Below are 18,085 nucleotides of genomic sequence, written 5' to 3'. Positions count from 1 at the left end.
GTGCGCTGTGATTGTGCCACTGCACTCTGGTGACAGAGCGAGATCTTGTCTGGAAAAAAAAAAAAAAGTCTTTTGTTTGTCTACGCTTTGTGTGATAGGCAGGGCCTTACAAAATTTAAGCTGTGTAGCCTGGGCAGGTTGCTTTGTTTTCTGCCTGTTGTTACAAATTATACCCTTTTACTCTCAAACTTGCTTTTGTACCAAAGGCACCCACTGGCTTTCTGCTCATCTCACACCGTTCCCTCTATCCTTAGGTCTAGGCACACTACTAATTTGTAGGGTACAATAACGGCAACTTGTTACTATTAAAGTCTCATGTACACTTGAAAATATAAGCCTTTTGGGTCAACATACGTGGAGTAGAAAGTTTTGTCCATTTATTCAATATGGGAAGTGGGAGTAGAGGGGAGGATGTCGTCATGTAGCAGGTGAGAAGCTAATTTTTGGATCAAAGGATATCCTGATATTACCAAAGTTTGTGATTCTTAGGCCACAGAGAGAATCAGGATCATGTGTGGAAATTCCCACCTCCTTAATTTTTTATTTGAAATTTTCAAATCTACAGAAAAATGGAAAGAATGGTACAGTGAACACCCATGTAAGCTTTACCTAGACTGACTAATTTGTACATTTTGCCATATTTGTTTTTTCTGTGTGTATATACCTATTTTTTCCTGAAGCATTTCAAAGCAAGTCACAGACTAATTACGATGCCTCATCCTTAAGAATTTCTCCTAATATGAAGGACACTCTCCTAAATAACTACAATATATTATCAGATCTAAGATGTTTAACATCTTTTTTTTTGAGACTGAGTCTCGCTCTGTCACCCAGGCTGGAGTGTAGTGACGCAATCTTGGCTCACTGCAACTTCTGCCTCCTGGGTTCAAGTGATTCTCCTGTCTTAGCCTCCCGAGTAGCTGGGATTACAGGTGTGCACCACTACACCTGGCTAACTTTTGTATTTTTAGTATAGACGGGGTTTCACCATGTTGGCCAGGCTGGTCTCGAACTCCTGACCTCAAGTGACCCATCTGCCTCGGCCTCTCAAAGCGCTGGGATTGCAGACATGAGCCACTGCGCCTGGCCACATCATTTTAATAGTAGCATCTAATAATATAAAGACCATATTGAGATTTTCCTGCCTGGTCCTAACATGTCTATTAAAGCCTCACCTGCTTCCCTTTTAACCTCTGGAACCTAAAACAAACAAACAAGCAAAAATGGATGAGTGTACCCTCCTAGAGATTTTGATCCAGATGTCTGGGGTTAGTCACAAGCATCTGTATTTTCTTTTCTTTTTTCTTTTTTCTTTTTTTTTTTTTGAGACAGGTTCTCCCTCTGTTGCCCAGTCTAGAGTGCAGTGTCATGATCTTAGCTCACTGCACCCTCTACTTCTGGGTTCAAGTAATTCTCATGCCTCCCGAGTAGCTAGGATTACAGGTGTGTGCCACCTCGCCTGGCTATTTTTTGTCTTTTCATTAGTGGTGGGGTTTCACCATGTTGGCCGGGCTGGTCTTGAACTGCTGACCTCAAGTGATCCACCTGCCTTGGCCTCCCTAAGTGCTGGGGTTACAGGCGTGAGCCTGGCCTGTATTTTCTTCAAACTGTTACCCTGATTCTAACATGTACCTCTTTGAGAACTACTGCCACCATGGTACAGCTGAGTATTCCACTTTAAGGTGGTATGTTGCAGAAGGGATTCCTGGACTGAGATTACTGGAGCCTAGGCCAACTGAGCTAGAATATTCCTGAATTATGTTTTTTTAAATTAACAGTTTATTGTGATATAATTCACATATGATGTAATTCACCCACTTAAAGTATACAGGTCAGTGTTTTTTGGCGTATTTCACAGACATGTACAGCCATCACTGTAGTCAATTTAAGAATATTTTCTTTTACTTTAGAAACTGTACTCTTCAGGTATCACCTCCTCTATTGTTCCATCCCTGCCCTTGCCCCTGCACTAGGCAACCACTAATCTACTTTCCACCTCTATAGGTTTGCCTATTCTGTATTTTTCATATAAATCGAATCAAATATGTGGCCTTTTGTGGCTGCTGCTTCGACTTAGTCTAATGTCTTCAGGATTCATCCTTTTTGCAGCATGTGTTCCTTTTTATTGCCAAACAGTATTTTGTTGTATGTATATATCATATTTTGTTTAGCTGTTCATCAGTTGATTCATTTCCTTCATTCTTCACCTTCATTTTCTAATGTTTATTGAGGGGATTTATCTGGGGGCTTATTTTTCCCATATATGTTGAAATCATGATCCTAATTAATGATTACCAGGGCATGTTCTAAAAAGGATCATAATAATCATATGATATGATCATATATGTTCCTAGGGATGGAGAAGAACTTAGGTGGCATCTTGTTCAAGATTAGTTATTTTTCTTCTTCTTCTAAAAAAAAATTATATAGAGTGAAAATCTGTTGTTAAAAGTGGGTTGTTTCTGCCTTTTGGCTAGTATAAATAATAGCCAAATAATAATAATGCTACAAACATTCATGTACAAATTTTAATGTAGATACATGTTTTCATTTCTCTTGGATATATATCTAGGAGAGAAGTTGCTGAGTCATATGGTAACTCTGTGTTTAATCATTTGAGAAACTTTGATTTCTCTACATCCTTGCTATCCTGGCGGGTGTGAAACGATATCTTGTGTCTTTGATGTGCGTTTCTCTAATGACTCATGATGTTGAGCGTCTTTCATGTGCTTACCGGACATTTATTTGTCTTCTTTGAAGAAATGTCTATGTGGATTATTGGCCATTTTTAAAATTGAATATTTTTTTCTTTTATTATAAATTTGTAAAATAATTGTTTCTTTAGACCTGAATCCAATTTTTTCTCTTTCCCAGGGAACTGCTTTTTGTTTTCTCTTGTGCTTTTTTTTTCCTGAGCTACTTATTTACCTACTGTAACTTCAAGCCAGCTCTTCTCTTTCCATTCTTCTGCCCGAAGATTTTCAGTTGAATATTTTATGTTAGGTGGCACATTTGCTCCTTGATGTTAAATACTTATTTCTGCTTTGACCACCCATACTGGAATAAACCTCATTGTCTACCCTGCTTCTGACTGTGACATTTCTGAAAATTTTTTTTTTTTTTTTTTTTTTTTTTTTTGAGACGGAGTCTCGCTCTGTTGCCCAGGCTGGAGTACAGTGGCCAGATCTCGGCTCACTGCAAGCTCTGCCTCCTGGGTTCACGCCATTCTCCTGCCTCAGCCTCCCGAGTAGCTGGGACTACAGGCGCCGCCACCTCGCCCGGCTAGTTTTTTTGTATTTTTTAGTAGAGACGGGGTTTCACCGTGTTAGCCAGGATGGTCTCGATCTCCTGACCTCGTGATCCGCCCGTCTCGGCCTCCCAAAGTGCTGGGATTACAGGCTTGAGCCACCGCACCCGGCCTGAAAAATCTTAACTAGAATGTATTCTCTTTGGAGTAATGGCCATCTACAGTACATGGACCCAGCCTCCAAAGAACTTTTGGGTTAGCAGAACAGGATTCACATTTAACAGGACAACTATTTAAAAATAATAAAACGTGACATGTACATAAATATTGTATTGATTATGATTTAAATAGTAACAAAAGGGGACAAGAATTATGCTAGTTATAATTATTGGGATGATAGCTTGTAGGAGGTTAGACTTGACCGGAGTCTGGAGATTAGATAAGCAAAAGCCTTAAAGTTGCAAATATTTTAATTTTGAGGCCATCTAGATGATGTTTTTATGAAGAGATTTTTGGCTCTTCATTTTCTGGTGTCTATTGAGAGGATTTCTCAGAGGGCTTATTTTCCCCATATATGTGGGAACCATGATCCTAATTAGTGGTTCCCAGGGCATGTTCTAAAACAGATCATAGAATCATATTATTATATGTTCTTAGGGATGGAGTAAAACTTAGATAGTGTCTTGTTCAAGATTAGTTATTATTTGTATTCTTAAAAATATATATGCAGTTAAAATCTGTTGTTAAAAGTGGCATAGGAGAAAGATCCCTGCATTAGAAATCAGAAGACCAAGCTCTGATGCTGCTATGGGAATTTGAATAAACATATTGGAGCCTGTGTTTTTCTCATCTGTAAAATGAGGTTAATTCCTGCTTTGCTTTCTTCTGAGTATGTTAACTAGTATCTGCAGTTTTGATCTTTGCCTTCTGTATCTCTGATGCAAATCCACTTGGCTGTATCACCATTTCTAAGACTCACCCTACCTGTCTGCTGTCTTTCCATCCCCCCAAGCCAGTTCTTCCTTGTTCATGCCGTCTTTTTTTTTCTTTCCATAATCGAAATTTTATTGGTAGTGTTGAGGATCAGTACACAGACATTTCCATTTGTTCACAGTTCTTAACATATCTACCGAAAATCTGAAAAGCCATGTATTGTAATTGTTTTTTAAAAAGTTATTCCAGTGACTTTCCAGCTTAAAATTTGGAGGCAAATATTTCTTAGGAGGCCATCAAGTATCCTAAGGAAAGTACCAGTATTGTCAAGTGTTACATACATCCTACCAATCTACCAGTTCACAATTTAGTAGTATATATACTACATACTTAAATTTTCAGTCTTTTGCAGCACATTAACAAAGTTATCAGGAAAGTAAGACTACTTTGACTAAAGGTGTTACAGAGTGCACACAATTCTGACAGGGAGAGCCATGATCAGGGAGTGATTTTCATTAGGAAACAATTCTACTAAAAAACAGCATGAGAATAGAAGTATTCTAAAATGTTCAAGTCATGATTACCAATAACCATTCTAACATGATACTATGATTATAGCAAACTGCTATAATCTTAAACTGAATTGGGAATATTTCTAACTGGAACAAAAGATAAGATATTCTGTTGAACATTTAATCATCAGTTCTCATGTTGAATATGACATGTCATTTTGGGTGCCATATTATTATTGAATTTTGTTGAGATTTTCATATAACATAAAATCAGCCATTTTAAAGTGTACACTTTAGTGGCATTTTGTGCATTCACAATGTGTGCAGCCACCACCTTTATCAAGTTTTAAGACATTTTCACCACCATCCCTTGCAAAAAAAATCCTCTACCATTAAACAGTCCTTATTCATTCCACCCTCATTCTAGCTCTGGCAACCACTAATCTGCTTTTTGTCTCTGTGGATTTACCTATTCTAACATTTCATATAAATGGAATCATAAAATATGTGACCTTTTATGCCTGGCTTTTTTCACTTAGCCCAATGCTTTCACGATTTTTCTGCATTATAGCATGTATCAATACTTTATTCCTTTTTATGACTGAATAAGATTCCATTGGATGGATAAGCCACACTTTGTTTATCTGTTTGTCTGCTGATAGACATTTGGGTTGTTTCTGCCTTTTACCATTGTGGATAATACTGCTGTGAGCATTTGTGTACATGAACTTGTTTTGAGTACTTGTTTTCTGTATTTTTGGGTATGTACCTATACCTAAGAGTAGACTTGTTGGATGATACAGTAATTCTTTGTTTAATTTTTTGAAGAACTACCAAACTTTTGGTTTGCTGCACCATTTTATATTCTTCCCAGAAATACATTAGGGTTCCAGTTTCACTGCATCTTGCCAACACTTTTCTGTTTTTTTAATTATAGCCATCATAGTGGGTGTTAAGTGGTCTCTCACTGTGGCTTTGATTAGTATTATACTTTAATAATATTTTAGAACTGTCTGTCAAGGTCACATGGAGTATGCTTTTTCTTTTTTTGAGACGGAGTCTGGCATACTCAGGCTGGAGTGCAGTGGCCGGATCTCAGCTCACTGCAAGCTCCGCCTCCCGGGTTCACGCCATTCTCCTGCCTCAGCCTCCCGAGTAGCTGGGACTACAGGCGCCCGCCACCTCGCCCGGTTAGTTTTTTGTATTTTTTTAGTAGAGACGGAGTTTCACCGTGTTAGCCAGGATGGTCTCGATCTCCTGACCTCGTGATCTGCCCGTCTCAGCCTCCCAAAGTGCTGGGATTACAGGCTTGAGCCACCGCGCCCAGCCAGAGTATGCTTTTAAAGGAAGTAACAAAACTCCAAGACTTTTCTTAGAACCTTTTCTCATCGTTAAAAAGATTCTTTCTTTAATTTATATTATTTTAGTTGAAAAGTAATCCCATCATTCTTAATTTATTTTTCCTTAATTTTCACAAGTTCAAAGAGGAAAAACCCATAGATGTTTGTTTTACCTACTTCAGTGTTATAAAGGGATTCCAAATTCAGCACTTCCCCTTTCAGTATTACCTTTCTGCCCCTGTAGTTTTGCATTTTCTATTGTGAAAGGTGGAGATATCTATATCTATATGTCAGTTGGCTTTATTGAGGTATAGTTTACATAGAATAAAATTCACCCATTTTAAGTGTTCAGTTTGATGACTTTTGGCAGATGTATACAGTTGTGTCACCACCACCACGATTATGATATAGATATATAAGAATTATGGTATAGAACAGAACAGCATTCCCCAACCTTTTTGGCACCAGGGACTGGTTTCATGGAAGACAGTTTTTCCACAGATGGGTGGAGGGGGGATGGGAGATGGTTTCAGGACGAAACTGTTCCACCTCAGATCATCAGGCATTAGCTAGATTCTCATGAGGAGTGTGCAACCTAGAATCCCTCGTATGCACAGTTCACAATAGGGTTCGTGCCCCTATGAGAATCTAATGCTGCGCTGCTGATCTGACAGGAGATGGAGTTCAGGCGGTAATGCTCACCCTCATGCAGCTCATCTCTTGCCATGTGGCCTGGTCCCAAACAGGCCATGGACCTGGTATAGAATATGTCTGCCACCCCATGTTCGCTTGTGTCCCTTTGCTGTCTGTTCTCTCTCCCCAGGCCCAGCCTTTGGCAACTACTGATGTGCTTTTTGTCACTGCAGTTTTGCCTTTTCCAGAATTTCATAGAAATGGAATCAATACAGTATGTAGTCTTTTGTGTTTTTTCTCAATCTCAGAATCTCCTTCTGAGATTCATCCATGTTGTTTTGAGTGTCAGTAGTTTGTTCCTCTTTATTGCTGAAAAGGGTTCCATTGGCATGGGTGTACAGACTTTTCCATTCCCTAGTTAATGACCATATGGGTTGTTTCCAGTTTTTGCCTGTTAAGCAGAGAGCTGCTATGAAAGTTCATATAAGTTTTTTTTTTTTTTTTTTTTTTGGTATAGAATATGCTTTTATTTCTCTTGGGTAAATACCTAGGAATGAGACTGGTGGAATGTTTATTTACCAGTGTAAATTTGTCTTTATAAGAAACTGCCAACCTGTTTTCTAAAGTGGCTATACCATTTTTGCGTTTCCACCAGCAGTTGCTCCACATCTTATCAGTACCAGGTATTATCATCTGTTTTTTTTTTTTGAGATGGAGTTTCACTCTTGTTGCCCAGGCTGAAGTGCAATGGCACAATCTCGGCTCATTGCAACCTCTGCCTCCCGGGTTCAAGCCATTCTCCTCCCTCAACCTCCCAAGTAGCTGAGATTACAGGCGCATGCCACCATGCCCAGCTAATTTTCGTATTTTTAGCAGAGATGGGGTTTCGCCATGTTGGTCAGGCTTGTCTCGAACTCCTAACCTCAGGTGATCCACCCACCTCAGCCTCCCGAAGTGCTGGGATTACAGGCATGAGCCACCATGCCCAGCTATCATTTTAAAAATTTTGGCCATACTAGTGGATGTGTAGGAGTTTCTCATTGTGGTTTTAATTTGCATTTCTCTAATGACTAATGAGATTGAACATATTTTTGTGTGCTCATTTGCCAATTTTTTTTATATATATAGGCCCTTTTTTTTATATATATATAGGCCCTTTTTTTATATATACAGGCCCCTTTTTTTTTTTTTTTTTGAGATGGAGTCTCGGTCTGTTTCCCAAGCTGGAGCGCAGTGGCACGATCTTGGCTCACTGCAACCTCCGCCTCCCGGGTTCAAGCAATTCTTTTGCCTTAGCCTCCTGAGCAGCTGGGATTACAGGCGTGCACCACCATGCCTGGCTAATTTTTGTATTTTTAATGGAGACGGGGTGTTGCCATGTTGGCCAGGCTCTTCTTGAACTCCTGACCTTAGGTGATCCACCTGCCTTGGCTTCCCAAAATGCTGGGATTACAGGCGTGAGCCACTGCGCCCAGTCAGCTATTTTCATATATATATATATTCTGTGATGAAATGTCTGTTCAAACCTTTTGTCGATTTAAAAAATTGTTTTTTTTTGTCTTGAGTTTCAGGAATTCTTTGTATATTCTGGATACAAGTTATATATCAACTATATGCCTTCTAAACGTATTCTCCCTGTGACTTACATTTTCATTTTCTTATCAGTGTTTTACACAAACATTTATATACAAAAAATGTGGAAATCTATTGTATCCTTCTATACTAACAATGAATAACTAGAAATCAAAACTTAAAAAATCAAGACTGTTTGCAATAGTTTAAAAATATGAACTACTTGGCCGGGCGCGGTGGCTCAAGCCTGTAATCCCAGCACTTTGGGAGGCCGAGACGGGCGGATCACGAGGTCAGGAGATCGAGACCATCCTGGCTAACACGGTGAAACCCCGTCTCTACTAAAAAATACAAAAAAATAGCCGGGCGAGGTGGCGGGCGCCTGTAGTCCCAGCTACTCGGGAGGCTGAGGCAGGAGAATGGCGTGAACCCGGGAGGCGGAGCTTGCAGTGAGCTGAGATCCGGCCACTGCACTCCAGCCTGGGCGACAGAGCCAGACTCCGTCTCAAAAAAAAAAAAAAAAAAAATGAACTACTTGAAGATAAATTTCAGAAACCATTTGGAAGACCAGTACATTGAAAACTACAAAACATTACTGAGACAAATTAAAGAAGACCTAAATAAATGGAGAGATAAAATATTTTTGTGTATTGGAAGACCCATATCTTTCCTTTTTTTTTTCCTTTGTGACAGGGCCTTACTCTGTCATCCAGGCTGGAGTGTAGGGGTGTGATCTTGGCTCACTGTGACCTCTGCCTCCTGGGCTCCAGTGATCCTCCCACCTCAGCCTCTGGAGTAGCTGGGACTACAGGCACTATCACAGATTTTTTTTTTTTTTTGAGACGGAGTCTTGCTCTGTTGCCCAGGCTAGAGTGCAGTCGCGTGGTCTCAGCTCACCGCAACCTCCGCCTCCCGGGTTCAAGTGATTCTCCTGCCTCAGCCTCCCGAGTAGCTGGGATTACAGGTGCCTGCCACCATGCCTGGCTGATTTTTTATGTTTTTAGTAGAAACGGGGTTTCACCATGTTGGCCAGGCTGGTCTCGAATTTCTGACCCTGTGATCTGCCTGCCTCGGCCTCCCAAAGTGCTAATATTACAGGCGTGAGCCACCACCCAGCCACGTCTGGCTAATTTTTGTATTTTTTGTAGAGATGGGGTTTTGCCATATTGCCCAGGCTGGTCTTGGACTCCTGTACTCAAGCCATCCTCTTGCCCTGGCCTGCCAAAATGCTGGTTTACAGGCATGAACCACCTGGTGCCCAGTCTAGGAAGACTCATATCATGAAGATGTAAATTTTCTCCGTTAAGCTATAGATGTAATGCAATCCCGATCGAAACCCAGGTAGTATTTTTCAGAAAATATCAAGCTGATTTCAAATGTATATTGAAATGTAAAGGACCTAGAATAACCAAAACAATATTAAAAAGAAGACCAGAATCAAACTTATGTTATGACTTTATAAACGTACAGTAGTCAGGTCAGTGTGATTATTGGTATAAGGATAGATATATAGATCACTGGAATCAAATAGACAAATTTGCCAAGGCAATTTAATGGGAGAAAAGGTAGTCTTTATAACAAGTGATGTTGAAACAATTCACATAAAAATATCAACCTTGATACTTACCTCATGCTGTACAAAAATTAACTTGAAATGGGTAACTGACCAAATGTAAGAGCTTAAATCATAAAATGTGTAGAGGAAAACGGGTTTTTGTGATTTTAGGTGGGGCAAAGGTTTCTTGGAGTAAAAAAAGCTTGACCTATAAAAGGAAAAAAATTGACTTTTATCAGAAAGAAAAAGTTTGCCCATAAGTATTTATTTTTAATGGGATGAGGACAAATTGAAGTGTCTACAAAGGGGTGGAATGATGAGTGATACTTGTGTTAAAGAGTTATTAACAGATTTTGTTGTCTGTTTGGATTTTAATACATATCACTACCTTCTACCTTTGGAGGTAGAAATCTAGAAGTCATAATGAATGTTCTTTGCATACAACTCCTGTGGGTTTACCCATTAATTTGTACTTTTTTCATTTCTACTCAAGAAAATATATTTGAATGAAATCATTGTGAATGCCTTATACTTTACAGAAGTAAATACAAACTCAGGCTGTACACCTGTGTTCCAGGTCTTACTCCTGCCACTTAGTAATCATATGACGCTCTACAAGTCACTAAACTTCTTTAAGCCTCTATTTTCTCATCTTTAAAATCAAAATAATGTTAAGACTTTCCTCATGGAGTTTTCAGGATGAAATGAGACAATCCATTTAAAATAGCATAATGCCGGATTTGTAGTTAAATTTAGAGGCAGCCAAAAGCTACCTCCCTACATAGTGAACTATAACCTAATTTAATATATAAACTACCTGCAACCTAACCTGAGAGTATACTCCTGTAACAGGTAGCTGAGTCTCAGTCAAGCATAGCAGCCAAATTTTCAACCAATCATATAGGCTGAATATTGCCAAAGCATGTTCAAATAAGGCAAACACCTGAACTGCAGCCCATCAGGCTACTTCTGTATGTCATTTGTTTCTCTGGCCGTAAATATAGCCTACATGTATTGGGGGATGGAGCATTCTGAACTGCATTTGATACTGAATGCTAACTGGTTCATTAATCTCTCTATTTTTTTGAGACAGGGACTTGCTTAGTCACCCAGGGTGGAGTGCAATGACATGGCTCACTGCAGCCTGGACCTCCTGGGCTTGAGTGATGCTTCTGCCTCAGGCTGCTCCCTCCCTCACCTTTCCCAGTAGCTGGGACCACAGTTTTTTTTTCTTATTATTTGTAATGGGGGTTGGGGGTGGGGGCTCCCTGTGCTGCCCAGGCTGGTCTCAAACTTCTGGGCTCAAGCAATCCTCCAGTCTCCGCCTCTGCCTCCCAGAGTGCTGGAATTACAGGGGTGAGCCACCGCACCTGGCAAATCTGTTTTTTGTTCAATTAAGTCATTAAATTTAACTTGTCTCAGGTTTTTCATTTAACAATATGAACAAAATTGTGTATTTTTTTTTTCTTTTTATGCCTTGGTACTTCAAGTAGTTATTAGTATCTGTGATACAGTAAGAAATATTGTATATATTTCTTAACATATGTGTATATTTCTTCTGTATATATATAATTACCGTGATATGGTAAGAAATATATATATTCCTTATATATATAGCTGGGACCACAGATGCGTACCACCATGCCTGGCTAATTTTTTGACTTTTTTGTAGAGACAGGATTTGGCTATGTTGTGCAGGCTAGTCTCTGCTGGGCGAGGTGTCAGAACCCCAGCAGTGGAGAGTGGTTGGCTCACTGGTTGTAAAAGAATTTACTGACAGCAGTATAGGTTTAGAAAGGAAAGTTTTATTAGATAGAATGCTGCAGCAGAGTGCAGTACAGTGCTTCATTCAGCAAGAGAGGACTGTGTTGCGGTGGATTTTCCTTAGGGGTATTTATGGACTTTAAAGCAGAGCCTTAGGGTAATTTGGATCCTATTAGTTATGTAGGCCATGATAAATTATTACATTTGTAGACTTTGGGTGCCTTGATGTCAGCAAGGGTTGCAAAATGAGTTTTGACATGCATGCATCCTGGAGATGTATAGAAATTCTAGTTATGTATACATTTTTGGGAAAGAAGCCTGGTACCAGACGCTGGCTTTATATAATAGAGAAGTCTAATTACTTTTTGATTTTTCAGATAAGGAGTTTTTGTCTCCAGATGGTCTGCTTGATTGCCACGAGGTGATCATTGTATTCTTCTGTGTCGAACTCCCAGGCTCAAGCGATCCACCTGCTTTGGCCTCCCTAAGTACTGACTGGGATTATAGGAATGAGCCACTGTACCTGGCTGGTACTTTTATCTGAAATTGAGAATACAGGAAAAGGAACAGGTTTTGGGGAGGAAATTAATGAGTATGATTCTCAGATGATGACAGGTAATCTGGTGTACATATCCTTTTAAAATTATTGATATGAAATTTACGTAACAAAATCAACCATTTTAAAGTGAACAATTCAGTGGCATTTAGTACTGGCAGATCTGTTTTTCACAATACAACTGCCACCTCTATCTAGTTGCAAAACCCGTCTGTTACTTTAGATTTAAACCTCTTATCCATTAAGCCCTTTCTCCCCACTCCCCTTCCATGCAATTTGCATTTTGTCTCTATGGAGTTCTCTATTCTGGATATTTTATATAAATAGTATTATACATATGTGACCTTCTGTATCTGGTTTATTTCATTTAGCATAATGTTTGGATGTTCATCCACATTCTAGCATATATTGGTACTTTATTCCTTTTTTTGGTTGAATAATATCTCATTGTATGTGTCCAACACAACTTTTTATCCATTGATGGACACTGGGCTGTTTCCACCTTTTGGATACTGTGAATAGTGCTGCTATGAACTATACATGTACTTGTGTACTTGTCTTCAATTCTATGGGGGATATACCTGAGGTGGAATCGCAAAGAAATATGGTAATTTAACTTTTTGAGGAATTACCAAACTTCTCCGTAATAGCTTTCCATTTTACAGTTCCTCTAGCAGTGTACCGAAGGTTTCAATTTCTCTATATCTTTGTCAACTTGTTATATTCCATTTAAAAAATTATTGTTTAATTATACTATCCTGGTGAGTATGAAGTGGTACTTCATTGTGGTTTTGATTTGTAGTTCTGTGATGACTAATGATGTTGAGCATCTTTTCGTGTGTTTTTTGACCATTTATATATCTTCTTTGGAAAAATGTCTGTACAAGTCTTTTGCCCATTTGTAATTGAATTTTTGTTGTTGTTGAGTTTTAAGTTTGTTATATATTCTGGATATTAGACCCTTAGTTTTATGATTTCCAAATATTTTCTCCCATTCTTGTTATCTTTTTAGTTTGTTGATAATGTCCTTTGAAGTTTAAAAATGCCCTTGATGAAGTCCAACTTATCTGTGTTTTTCTGTTGCTGCTTATGCTTTTGGTTTCATATCTAAGAATCCTTTGCCAGCTCCAAGGTCATGATTTATTTCTAGGTTTTTTTCTATGAATTTTATGGTTTTACCTCTTAAAGAGATTTACTTCATTGACCCATTTTGAGTCAGTTTTTATATTCAGTGTGAGGTAAGAGTTTATTTTTTTGCATGTGGATATCTACTTTTTAGGTATCCTTTCAAGAGTTATATGTCCAGAGTAAAGCATAGCAGTTTAGGGCTATAGATGTGGACTTGGAAGCTGTGGATTAAATCACCATGGGAGAGAGTACGGAGAAAAGGAATGTAGGGGAGCATGAAAAAATTACATGTGAAAGGATAGATAATGTTAGTGAAGTATTCAACTTGGTTAAGAACTGTAGGAGTTTAGATAAAGTGCATTCACTTGAGAATTGCTGTCCTTTTCACTCTTGGTTTTTCTTTTTGTAAGAAGAACTTGTTTCTAATGCCATCTAGTGTCTTTTCAAAGGTATACGAGTAATGTTAAGAGGTTTTAAAATAAAAGTTGTGAAATTTCATGAAACTTGAGCAGTATATTAGCGGTCTTAGCTTACTCTCAAGAGCATCCTTAAGAGAGAAGTAAAAGAATGCATTAATTACTTTGAACAAATTCAGAGCTGAATTTCATCTTGAATTGTTAAGCATTTTTTATCCTCTCTTTTGTGTTAATTTGTAAAGAATTTAGGATACCTTAAAAATAGTGATGTCTAAATTTTTTTTTCTTATCTTGAATTTGTCTTACAAAAATTATAGACAGCCTTACTTTTTTGTTTTGGTTTTTGTTTTTGAGACAGGGTCTTGCTCTGTCACCCAGGCTGGAGTGCAGTGGTGCAGCCTTGGCTCACCGCAGCGTTAACTTCCTAGGCTGAAGTGATTCTCCTGCCTCAGCCTCCTGAGTAGCTGGGACTACAGGCGTGGGCCACCATACCTGGCTAATTTTTATTTTTATTTGCTTATTTTAAAACTTTTATTTATTTATTTATTTATTTGAGATGGAGTTTCACTCTTGTTGCCCAAGTTGGAGGGCAATGACGCAATCTTGGCTCACTACAACCTCCGACTCCCGGGTCAAGTGATTCTCCTGCCTCAGTTTCCTGAGTAGCTGGGATTACAGGTGCCTGCCACCACGCCCAGCTAATTTTTAGTATTTTTAGTAGAGATGGTGTTTCACCATGTTGGTCAGGCTGGTCCCAAACTCCTGGCCTCAAGTGATCCACCCGCCTCAGTCTCCCAAAGTGCTGGAATTATAGATGTGAGCCACTGCTCCCAGCTTAATTTTTATTTTTAAACTTTTTGTAGAGATGGGACTTTACAGTGTTTGCCAGTTTGGTCTTAAGCCCCTGGACTCAGGCAATCCTCCTGCCTCGGACTTCAAACTGTCGGGATTACAGTTGTGAGCCACTGCACCTGCCAAACCTCTAAAATTTTAAAAGGCATTTAAAATAAAAAAAATTTTTAGATAAATTGGTTGGTTGATTGGTGTGTTAGTCCATTTTCTGCTGCTATGACAGAATACTCGAAACTGGGTAATTTATAAGGAACCAAGATTTATTTCTTAGAGTTCTAGGGGCTCAGAGGCCCAAGATCAAGGTACCAGCATCTGGTGAGGGCTTTCTTGCTGTTTCCTCACATGGCAGAAAGTGGAAGGGCAGTAGAGAAGAAATCCATTCCTGCAAGCACTTTTTATAGTGACGTTAATCCATTCATGAGAACAGAGCTTTCACGACCTAAACACCTCTCAAAAGGCCCAACCTCCCACCACTGTCGCATTGGGAATTACATTTCCAGCACGTGGATTTTGGGGAACATTCATACCATAGCAGTTGAGGTTACAGAAAGAGCTCTTACTGAATTTGTTGATGGTTAGAATACATGGGAGAATGTTTATGCAAGTGTTTGGTAAGGTGTCATGTATGTCAAGGAGAATGGCATTATTAAACCACCAGTAAAAAGTTATAAGTACAGGTTTTGTTTTTACTCTTGTACAAAAATTGTCAGAGCTAGTCTTTTTGTTTTTTTCCTTTTCCTTTTTTGAAATTGCAGAAATAAATTTTATTTTTAATTTTCAGAGGTTAAAAAAAGTTATGATACTTTAAATTGTTAACAAGACTTAGTTGATATCCAATTAACCTAATACAGCATTCATGTTTTTATTATTTTCTTGAAAAGACTCAAATACACCTGCATTGTGCTCTTTTAAAAACATATTAAGGATACTTGCATTTAACAAGTTTTTTGAGGGAGAACATTGTACAACATTCATGTTTTTCATGATACTGAAAATACTGAATTGTATGTCAATTTAATTTGTCTCTTAGAGGAAATAGTAACATAATTAAAATCACTGGTTCTCTAATCTTTAGTTCTCTCTCCACAAGTAAAACCTATCACTTTTCACAATAAAAAAACAAAAAATAATATACAGTTAAAAGGAGCTAAACTGAAATTCTTTATCCTCTTTTTCTTTTTTTGAGATGGAGTCTCACTCCGTTGCCCAGGCTGGAGTGCAGTGGTGTGATCTGGCTCACTGCAAGCTCCGCCTCTCAGGTTCACACCATTCTCCCACCTCAGCCTCCTGAGTAGCTGGGACTACAGGCGCCCCCCCACCATGCCTGGCTAAGTTTTTGTATTTTTAGTAGAGATGGGGTTTCACTGTGTTAGCCAAGATGGTCTTGATCTCCTGACCTCGTGATCTGCCCACCTTGGCCTCCTAAAGTGCTGGGATTACAGGCATGAGCCACCAAGTCCAGCCTGTTTATCCCCATTTCAAAAGATAAATTAATTGTGGGAGATAATAACAATCATCACGGATTTTTTTTTAACCATTTAACTCTGGTTCAAAAGATAAATAATAGTCTATAATCCACCAGTGTATACAAATTTCTTATCACATTTTCCCTTATGTTGTAAAGAAAGGAAAATAGGTTTAATGTTTAAAAGAAGGATTAATTTGACATTATTACTGAAAGACAATTTTGCTATTATCACAGCCCAAAAAGTACCCACAGGAATCTTTTAGGAAACAGGTTACTGTCCATTTCACAAAATGTGAAATTAGGTGATTGTAAATATACAAGAAAAACAAAACATTTTCTGTCCTTAGTTATATGGCTCCCTCCCGGCCTGAAATTCAGATGAAAAAGATTAAACAACTTTTGCAGATCATATCTATCTATTTTAGCAACTTAATGTAAATGAAAAGCAATCTTCATTTTAAAGTAAATGTCATAGGCCGGGTGTGGTGGGTCACGCCTGTAATTCCAGCACTTTGGGAGTCTGAGGCGGGTGAATCACGAGGTCAGAAGTTCAAGACCAGCCTGGCCAACATGGTGAAATGCTGTCTCTACTAAAAAAACACAAAACAAATTAGTTGGGTGTGGTGGTGGGTGCCTGTAATCCCAGCAACCTGGGAGGCTTAGGCAGGAGAATTGCTTGAACCTGGCAGGTGGAGGTTGCAGTGAGCCGAGATGTTACCACTGCACTCCAGCCCAGGTGACAGTGCAAGACTCCGTCTTTAAAAAAAAAAAAAATCTTAACACCATTTTTGAAACTGCAAATGAAACTCTCATCGTATAAGAGAATGCCAACATCAAATTCTTGTATCTTGATGATTATGTACCATAATCAATGAATGCAATTTGAAGCTCTCAAATTATTCATTTTGAATTCAAGTGAAGACCGTTAGGCTACTGCAGTCATTTCCTCATCTGAGTCATTTGATTCATCGTTTAGTTCCAATTCCCCTAAATCTTGGTCTACAATTATAATAGTTTTCCTCTTGCACTTCTTGGAAATTGCGTCAGCGTAGATTTTTCTCATTTTAATGTTTGGCAGTTTCTTCAGATCAAAGTCTCATTCCCTAAATGTTTTCAGATTACTTGCATTTAGAATGTCTGGATTCTTAAGGTCATATCCTTCATACTGCTGTCCCTCCCGCTCCATTGTCTGCTTGATGATGGTGTCCTGGGAACAGTGCCGCCTCCCCTGCCTGTTGCTCAATCTGCTCCAGCTCACTGCTAAATTTATTTAAGTACCTTTCAGTTAGTTCACAGGCATCTTTGTTTGAATATCTTTTTTTGGGGGGGATCAAGATGATTTTGAAACCATTGCAGTTTTTCACCAATAAGATTGAAACACAAGGCCTTTTCATTCTTCAATTTTTCCTTTTTTTCTTGTTTGTGGGCCTTTGTCATAATTTGAACTGCTTTTCTACTATATGGATGAATGACTTTTTTTTTTCCCGTCCTGCACTTTTTCCCTTTGGTGCTTTAGGCATGGTGACGTCCTTGCGGCCACGGAGGAGCTCCGCACCCTAGACCCAGGCAGTCTCACCAACCACAAGAGCAGCAGCTCACATGAGTACCCGGGCCAAATCCCATGTTGGGCCTCCCTTTCTCTTTTTTTTTTAAGATGAAGTTTTGCCATATTGCCCAGGCTGGTCTCGAACTCCTGGGTTCAAGCCATCTCCCCACCTCAGCTTCCCAAAGGGTGTGAGCCACCATGCCCGGCCAGTACTAGTCTTTTAATTAGGCCATTATTGTCATGTGTTGCTTTGCACTGGTATATTTATAGTGCTGAGCAAAGATTGAAAAGGAGTGCTACTGGTACATTCTATCATGCAGACAATATAATTATTAGTGCTAATTAGTTGCAATAGAGAACTAGTATTTACTAGACCCTATTCCTAGTTTAACGTATGTTCTCCTTTATTTTCTCAGGAACATTGAGTGAGTTGTCATTCTTCATTTTTGCGATATGTCTTATCTATAGAATGTATAGGGAACAAGGCTGGTTTCAGCATGTGTAGACTGGTGGCCTTAAGAGATAGGAATGTTAAGAAATAGTAGTAGTGTGCAATAAACCAT

General features: G+C 38.9%; 1 protein-coding gene and 1 pseudogene across 30 annotated transcripts in view; one reads left to right on the top strand and one right to left on the bottom strand.

Moving 5' to 3' along the window:
• The window catches only part of MAST2 (microtubule associated serine/threonine kinase 2), a 256,855-nt gene that overhangs the window by 35,335 nt on the left and 203,435 nt on the right, over window positions 1-18,085 (top strand). The gene's annotated exons all lie outside the window — the stretch shown is intronic.
• Window positions 16,763-17,496, bottom strand: LOC106998391 (translation machinery-associated protein 16 pseudogene; annotated as a pseudogene).

This window comes from Macaca mulatta, chromosome 1 (assembly GCF_049350105.2).
Source record: "Macaca mulatta isolate MMU2019108-1 chromosome 1, T2T-MMU8v2.0, whole genome shotgun sequence".
Classification (NCBI taxonomy): Eukaryota; Metazoa; Chordata; class Mammalia; order Primates; family Cercopithecidae; genus Macaca; species Macaca mulatta.
The sequence above is the reverse complement of the archived record's forward strand: the minus strand, read 5'-3'. Positions and strand labels throughout refer to the sequence as shown.